Source organism: Austrofundulus limnaeus, unplaced genomic scaffold (assembly GCF_001266775.1).
Source record: "Austrofundulus limnaeus strain Quisiro unplaced genomic scaffold, Austrofundulus_limnaeus-1.0 Scaffold267, whole genome shotgun sequence".
NCBI lineage: Eukaryota > Metazoa > Chordata > Actinopteri > Cyprinodontiformes > Rivulidae > Austrofundulus > Austrofundulus limnaeus.
Window position 1 is genome coordinate 559,791 of NW_013952669.1, and position 9,135 is coordinate 568,925.

Genomic DNA, 9,135 nt, shown 5'->3' on the forward strand with positions numbered 1-9,135 from the left:
ACTGGAAAAATAATGATTCAGTTGTTGGTAACCAGAGTTAATATGACCGTCATGCATGATGTGGATGTAAACGGAGAGCAATGTTAAAGGGAAATGTATGTACAGTAATAGCGACTTTCTAACACTTTACAATCTGCAGCAGCAATTATTAAGAGTTAAACTTTCAAGTGTTTTTGACTGGTCCCTCTCCTCAGGATTGGTTGGGGTTTCGCGTTGGAGCCAATGAGCAGGAAGCAGCGCTAATGTCATGTCGCTGTGACGTGTGGTGACACACACTCAAACACACACACACACCCACAGAGACAGACTGTGTAAAGTCAGGCCCCGGCTCTCCCAGCTCCACACTCAGGTGCAGTCAGCATATGTGGCTTCGACAGATCGCTTGTTTCAGTTCTGCGGCGCAACGGTGGCGCTTCTTTTTTTGGACATTTTTTGTTTGTTTGTTTGTTTGTTTGCATGACGCGGATGAGACGCAGCGCGAATCCGTCTTCTCTGGATACCCTGCCCGCTGCGCCTGAACACTTGTGGAGGTAATGGCTTTTATTTCGATTTATTTTTTTTTTTATTTTATCAGAATCTTGGAGTCTTCACGATTAAAAGAAAACTTCACCAGCAATGGTGTGCTTGTTTGCCTGGGATAGTTCGGTTGATGGTTTACGATTTGAAATTGCGCAAAGGCAGAGGGGAAAATGCGCAAAGTTTAACTTCGCTGCAGCGCCTTCAGTTTTCTCAACATTGCCTCGTTAACAAGCCGCTCAAAAATATGAATGCGGGATTCGTGGGACTTAATTTTGTGTATCTGCAACAAGATGCGTCTCACTTTCCTCGTGCGTAAAAGTCGGAGTGATTTCCCGTTTAACGCACATCGGACACCCCGGGGCCTCCAGATGTATGGACTCAGCTGTCGCCTGTCACTTTGGTGACAACTGTGACTGCTGCCTGTCCGGCTCCAGAGCTGTCAGGAGGAGTGCTGCTCGCTGACAGGGAAAGTGGAGCCTCAAACACTTTCTTTAATTATTTATTTGTTTTTTTTACTTTTTCCAAATCTACCCGTGAAGAGTCAATTATAAACAATCATGCATGACTTTTACACTTAATTAGTTTTAAAACATTTTTCACTTGTGTTGGACTTATTTATTCAAAAAATCCATGTGTGGTGGGTGTCTGTTAGCAAAATTTCTCATGAAGCACTGGATGGATTTTAATGAACCTTTAAGAAAATTCTAACTGGATGTACATTTACAGCTGATTAAACTTTGGAGGCATTTCAATTTAAGATGGCCGTCATGGCTAACTTGCCTTAAAAAGACATAAACATGGCAGTAATTCAGTCCGTTTTTCAGATGCTGACCTAAAGCTTGGTGTGGATGTAACTGAGAGTTTATAACAACATATACTCTAAATGCTAGTGATTGTGAAAGATTATTATTATTATTATTTTAGTGTTAACTGTCAGAGTCAAGCTAGTTGTCTGTTAGAAAAATATCTCATAAACTACTGGACTGATTTTAATGAAACTCTTAGAAACTAATCACTGGATGTACATCTGTAAACAATTAAACATGGTCACCACTGCTAATCAACATTAAAAAATGCAAAAAAAAAAGGTTATAATTTTGTCAGTTTAATAGATATGGAACTTAAACTTGTGCTCGTAGCTGAGCTGTTCACAACATAAACTTGTGGCATAATGTTCTTTTCAAGGCTTGACCAAAATGGCAATTGTCCTGCATGAAAGGCAGCACAATCTGAAGCTGTTTATTTCTCCTCTTCTTAAAAGCTAAAATACTACAGTGTTTAATTTGCAGTCCGAAAGCTGCTTAACATTAGAGGGGGCTATTATAGAACCAAAGTGTCTACAATATTTTTGCTTTTGTTAAATCACAGTTAAAATCACACTAAAGCATTAAATCCTCCTCGCATGCCTGACAAAACCTGGCACTGTGTGTACAGCTGCTGAAAACAGAGTTGTTGATCTAGAGCAGCTCACTTGAACAAATAATTGTGATTTTGTTGACAAATCCAAAATATTGCAAACATATTATCAGGACAATTCCAGTGAGATCAGTCCTGGTGTTCCTGCTTTGGACAGTTCAGAGGAGGACAGCTTGGCTCTGCACAGTGAGTACCACTTTGGTGCTATTTTGGAACATTCCCACTTTTATTTGTAATTGCAACACTTTTTTTTCTTGGGAAACTGTAGGAAAACATCACAAAGTAAGGAGGGAGAGAGAAAATGCAGATGGCAGTCAGAAATAAATACCAAGGTGTTGGTGTCACCTAGTGGTCACACATCAGACTGACAGCTTATTCTTTTAAACCCCCCAGGAGATAATAAAGTGAGTAAAAGCTCAAGGTTTTCTTGTGAACAAACTCACGCTGGCTTGGGCCTGAGTGCAATCATAATATATCATGTTGTAGCCTACAGTTGAATAAAGCCACACATCGGTAATCAAGCATAAAATCCAAGTTCCATGCTGTCATATAATGTCTAATGAATGATTTACATTTACGTGACGTGTATCCTCTGCGGTCTGGGTTTCATACGCTGCAGCTGCAGACAGTAATGTAATGCTGATGCAGGAGAAAAGCCATGTGTCGGGTGGTTGTGGGGGGGAGCTGAGCTAAGATTTTCAATAATCTGCTGCAGGTGAGAATTCTGTCAGAAAGCTAAATTATTATTTTGGATCCATAAGTAAACGTTTCTGGACCTGCTCGGTGCTGCTCGAGTGCTCGTTCGCGGCTCGTTTCCAAAGTTTGGAGATAAATCGAGCGGCACCAATAATAGAATCAAAGCACTCGGTCCTTTTAGGGTTTGTTTGGAGAGACAAAGAGGGATGTAAAAATAGCTTCCATTGTCATTGTTTTCAATAGATGTACAGTCGTGGGAAAAAGAAAAAAAAGGTCCACCCTCTTTAATTTTTAGAGTTTTATGTCTAGTCATATAAAAATTATCTGATCTTTACTATACTCTAACATAACAGGTTCCACTATGTCATTATAAATCCACAATTTATGTCAAAGACATGATTCAGCAGCTAACAGAACTTGAAGCGGGAGAAGTTCGTGGTTTACTCAATAACAGTGCCTAGGTCCTGCAAAACAAGCCCAAATCATTATCCTTCCACAACCGTACTTGACTGTTGTTGATGATATGATGTGTGGGAGTCCATCTCTGCTATTTGCAAATGATATGGTCCTGATGGTGTCATTGTACCGTGATCTTCAGTTCTCAGTTTGCAGCTGAGTGTGAAGCAGCTAGGATGAGGATCAGCACCTTCAAATCTGAGTCCATGGTCCTCAGTCAGAAAAGGGTGGATTGCTTTCTTCAGGTTGGTGTTCATCTTGGGGTTTTGTTTACAAGTGAGGGACAAATGGAGCGTGAGATTGATAGACAGATCGATGCAACTTCTACCCTATTTCAGACTCTGTACTGGTCTATTATGGTAAAGAGGGAGCTAAGCTGTAAGGCAAAGCTCTCTGTTTACTGATCAGTCTACGTTCCTACCCTTACCAATGGCCATGAACTTTGGGTAGTGACCAAAATACAAGATCACAGATACAAGTGGTCACAATAAGTTTTCTCTGCAGAGTAGCTGGACTCTCTCTTAGAGATAGGGTAAGAAGTTCAGTTATCCGGGAGGGACTCAGAGTAGAGCCGCTGCTCCTCCACACTGAGAAGCCAGTTGAGGTGGTTCGGGTTTCTGATAAGAATACCTCCTGGATGTCTCCCTGGGAAGGTGCTTCTGGCATGTCCAGCTGGGAGGAGACCCCAAGGAAAACCCAGGACATGCTGGAGAGACTATGTCTCCCATCTGCAAGAAAAGCTGTCTAGGGTAATCAAGGTCTGAGCCTCCCTGCTCAAGCTGCTGCCCCCATGACCCAACTCTGGAACAAATGGTAGATGATGGATGGATTAACTCCTGTCATTCATTTCAAACAAACTTGAACTTAAATTGTACTTCCATGTTCCTTTTGGAAAATTAGATACTTATTTTTCTGGAAGTGCCTTAAAACAACCCAAACTTGTTCAGTCATTATCTACTTGTCTTGAATTTTTACATTTGTGCCAGCTAAATGAGACCTATAAAGTCTAAAATCAAGCTTGTGGATTTTTTCTTAGCCTAACATTGGAGCCAGTTTGATGGGAGGTCCTCTCTTTGATAAATTGGCAACTGTCCAAAATGTTTTTACTGTAAAATGATTTTCTATAAATCCTCTTGAAATGAAGACAGTGGACCTTCTTTTTTCCCAAGGCTGTCCTGATCCTCATCAATTATCTTGGTGTTTGCAGTACTTATGCGTCAGGTTTTAAGATTTAACTGTATATACATGTACATTTTTTATGCGTAAGCACCTCTTAATGCAACTTTTAAGAGAGTGGAAACAAATCACAGATATCAAAACACTTTTACAACAAGCCATGACACAATGAGCCATGTGTTTTTATTTTAGTATTTATTTTACTATGAACAATGTCAAGGTTTTTACTCGTATATATACATATATGCACTAGACTCCCAGCTGAGTATGAATAGGCAGAATGTATATACTTTTGCCACTGTTGATTTAAAAGCCCAGCACCAATGAAATGTACACAGAGGGCTGTTTGTGCAAGAAGCCAGGATGAATCACCTTGCGTCTGTGTAAATCGCGCTGCAGGCCAAAACACTGTGGCAGCCCGTTATCCCCGCAGACATGGTCCAGCTCACCGCAGCGGGGCTAAAAGCAGCGCAGGACAGGGCCCGGTGTTGTGAGGAGCTGTCAGAGGAGGCCGCAGGCTCTCGTGGTTCTGGACAGCCGGGGAGATGTGGCGTGGAGTGGAGTCGCCACAGAAAAACACCAGAGGGCTAAGTTCCCTGACTGTAAACTGTTTGGGGTGGGTTGGCAGAAGGCTGGATGAAATACGGCCTGTTTAAACGCCGGTGGTCCGTGAGTTTGCAGTCCTCGTGCCTGCGGGGAATGATGGCAAATTTAAGACGCTGTTGCCTGTTGAGCAGATTCTAATTGTCTTGTACTATTAGCTAAATATCTCACAATTTTTTAACAGATTTTAATAAAATTGTCAGAAAATGATCATTGGCTTGCTCCTTTTTGAGTTTCAGCACCACAGTGAACCGACCTTACAAAATACAAAAAAATAGCTCTAACTCAGCCAAGTGTACAGATATTGAACCAAACCTTGGTGTGGTAGTCGCTGAGAATGGTCTCAAACATTCAACACATTGTGTGACATCTTTACCTTAAATCTTGCCATTAATCTTTAGAGTCAGTTGTGTTTGTCTGTTAGCAAAATATCTCATGAACCACATGATGGATTTTGTTGAAACTCAGTACATCTGCAACTGATACTTTTAGAGTCAACCCAATTCAAGATGAGCTCCACATCTAATTGACATAAGCCTGAACAAAAACGACTATAACTCAGGGACTTTTGCAGATATTGAGCTAAAACTTGGTGCAGTAGTAGCTGACAGTCATTCGCAACAAATACTCTGAGCACTGAGATTAGAAAAGATGATATTCCTTTATTAGTCCCACAGGTGGGAAATTTAGTTTTTTTCAGGCCAACAAATTATTTAAGATATCGCATAAAATTGTGCATGATGTTATTTACAAAATTTGACCAAAACAAATAAAAATCTTATTTCTCATTGTAAGCCGATCTTACTTAAAAACTCCAGGATGAAAAGTGGCGGGAAATACGCATTCCTTCAACAAATCCTGGGCCCGTAAATCTTTTAGCAGCACATTGGCTCCACATGTTAAGCATTATTCTAAAAGGGATTAAAAGTAGCTGCCGCGGCTTAGCGCCTCCAGGCACAGCTCTGTTTATTGGGAACTACAAGATGATGTTAAAGGAAAATGGGTTTGGCTCACACACTCACATACACACACCCACACACATACACACTGGGGTTCAGTTGCCCCAGCAGATTTCTGGTAACCACACAGTGTAATTGAGGGACCAACCATCAGACCACCGCGATGATGAAAGCCATCCTTTAACGCACGTTTCATTATCAGCGCCATGTATAGGCATGATGCTCGGCTCTGGATGTATACTGCATAATAACCATGGAGCAGAGCTGCAAAACCACTTATTATCAGCATGTCTGGCTTTGATAAAGGGGAATAACAGACATAAAGATATGTCAGCAACTTTAGCAACTGACTTGGGAAAGTTCATTTAACCAACCCTGACACAGACTGAGACACTGGAGGGTGTTTTTATTGCCTGCCTTTCTGTGTGTGTGTTCCTTTGTCTGTCTTTTAACAAAATATCTCCTAAACCAGTGGACAGATTTTTAACGAATTTCTCAGAAAAAAAATGTTGAACGCACATTCACAACAGATTGCACTGGAAGTCAACATAATTTAAGATGGCTACAAGAGCTAACTGACTTTAACAAAGACAAAACATGGCTACAGCTGATGTAGCTGAGAGTCATACACAAACCTTATTAACATTATTTACTTAAGTTTACTTTAAGTTTTAATTGTGTGTGTTATATGAGAGTCATGCCCACCATATACTTTTTATTGCCAACAAATCACACAAGATTTTTGTTAAAAGCTTTAGCATGAAGGGTGAAGGGCAGGAGATATGCTTTTCTCTGTCATCTACAGGAATTTGTCTAAACATTAGTAGATTGGAAGCAAAAAAAGGCATATGTAATAGACTTATTTAATTTCCTAGAAAATGAAATAAAGCTGTCCTAACCCTCAGCCAGAAACACATTAAACACCTCCCAGCTCCACTTCCTGTGGCACTTGACCCTCGTGTCTACGTTATCACACGGGCGGAGTCGGTGAGCATGGATGATGTGGAAAAGGTCAGTTGTGTTAGGGGGACTTTTGGATGAACAACAAAAGCATTTCCTGGGATTTTTTTGAGAAAGGTTACAGAAACAGAATATGGCACTGCCAGTATTTTCCTCTCCCGCTTTTCATTTGTTATTGTCAGTAATGAGGTTTAGTAACAAATGCATGCTCAAGCCTTGCTCCCAAATAATTCTTGTGATTAGTCAGTTCATATGTTTTAATCTGTAAAATACTTCTTAAGAAGGTTAATCAGAAGACGAAACAATAAATAAAATACATGATGCCTAACATACACATTTAGCATATCATTTAAAGAGACCATTCTTTTTCTTTTTATTTTTACATGTCAGTAGATTGTAAAGTTCTACCAATAAACTAGCAGATATGTAGTATGCTGCACTGGCTTTACAGTCAGATAAAAAACAGAGCGATGAGTCTGCTCTGTCTGCTCTGTCGCAAGTGTATTTTTGTGCATGACTCTGTGTTTCCGATGTAAACATAGGATCAGAGCAATTTTTGTGTATTTCCAAGCTGCAAAAAGGTAGCGTGACCCTATTCCACATGACCTGTTCACGTTTCCCCCATATTTTGTCATGTGTCTTTTCTTGAATGGGTGATCTCAACTGCATTTCGTTCTACATTGCATCCCTGATGTTATGTTTGAATGACAATAAAGCAAATCTGAATCTGTATCTAATAGTGTGAATGCTTATAAAGTATTCACACTATTGCAATTCATTTTTTTCTTCCATATGTTTTTGACATGTATCTTGTTCCGCAGAAAAGCGGGAGAAAAATACTGGCAGACGTCCAGCCATATTTGTTCTATTTGTGCTATTTCTACACTATTATATATTGTACACAAGGAGCAGAATCTATATTAAAAGGTTCAGCTCCTTCAGGGCATTCCAGCTATGACCTTTGGAATTTGAGCAATTTTTACTTTTTAAGATGTTTAGCTTTTTCAGCCAACTTTATTTTCTCATTGTAAATAATGGAGCTGCCTTCAACTTCACGAAAACTATTCAAAATGTTCATTAATCTTTCGAGAACTTTTTACCCTTTGTTGTAGTTCTAGTTCTAATTGGTTTTTTTTTTACTTCTTTGTATTAATTTCAGCTTCCATCAGCTTCATTGTGTTGATTTTTATTGCATTCTTTTGCCGATTTTAACTTTATTGTGCGTCTTTATTCTATCTTCCGCTAATTTACATTGTCTTATGCTTCTTTCTGCTAATTTCAGCTGTTTTCTGTGTTTTTAGCTACTTTTTTTAGTTAATTTCAACTATATTGAGCTTTTTTAAACTAAATACAGATGTTGATCATTTCAGTTATTTTCTTTAGCTAGATTTAGGCAAGTTTCAGCTTTTTTAGCAATTTCACAACAAATTGCAAGTACCTCTTTTCTTGTTTTTTGATTATTAGATAAATTTCACTTTCATTTTCCTGTTTAATATTAACTTGTTTCATCTACTTTGACTCCATTTTGCTATTTTTAACTACTTTTTCTCTTCTGGTTTTTTACCCTTTTTACTGTCTTATACTGATTTTTTAGCAAAAGTCAACTTTTTAACTCACAATAATAGTTTTGCTAATAAATCTTTTCAGCTCCTTCAGCAGCTTTCAGTAAAAAAATAGCATTTAACACAGCGTTTTCACAAGAAATGCAATTTCCATAGTTTAGCTTTTTAATCTTGTCATCAGAGTCTACAAGACTGTCAATAAAACAGTCAGTGTTTAGGAGTTCTTAAACCAATTTATTGTACATGTTTTAAAAGGGGGTTTGACAAATCTAATTTTAGAACACATTATATGTACATGCTAAACTGTGTACCGTAATACCGGAGTCCAGTCTAAAACCCCAGGGAGGTCTCTGTCAGGTTATCAGATATACAAAGCAGACATTACTGACTGGGGTCCCTCAGTGATTGTGGGTGCATGTCTCTGTTGAGATCATGCATGTGTGGAATGAGAGAAAAAAAAGTTGCACAACACGTTGCCTTATCAGTTGGACAGCAATCTCCTGGAGTGGTGATTATTCTTAGAAGCCATGTGGGTAATGTGTCTGTTTCTGTCAGCGTTGGTGTGTTATTTTAGGAGCTGCTGATTCTAAGGTTAAAGAGTAACTTATCCCAAAATTAACTTTTTTTTAGCTGATAAACTGTCTAGAATGTGTCTAAAATGTTATATAGTACTGTTTCTGTGCTAATTCTGATGTTTTTGTGCGTATTTGTTCAAATCTGTAATATTTGGTCTAAAAATGTCTTTTTGCTGCTCATATGGGTAGAGCAGTGGTACTGCAGGCTAATTT

The 9,135-nt window shown here is 39.1% G+C and overlaps 1 protein-coding gene across 1 annotated transcript in view; it reads left to right on the forward strand.

Moving 5' to 3' along the window:
• The first annotated feature begins 288 nt into the window (after positions 1 to 288).
• Positions 289 to 9,135, forward strand: part of prickle1a (prickle homolog 1a) — a 34,087-nt gene continuing 25,240 nt past the window's right edge. Inside the window, exon 1 of the mRNA XM_014020824.1 lies at positions 289 to 530. The gene's annotated coding sequence lies outside the window, so the exon portion shown is untranslated. The remainder of the gene's footprint in view (positions 531 to 9,135) is intronic.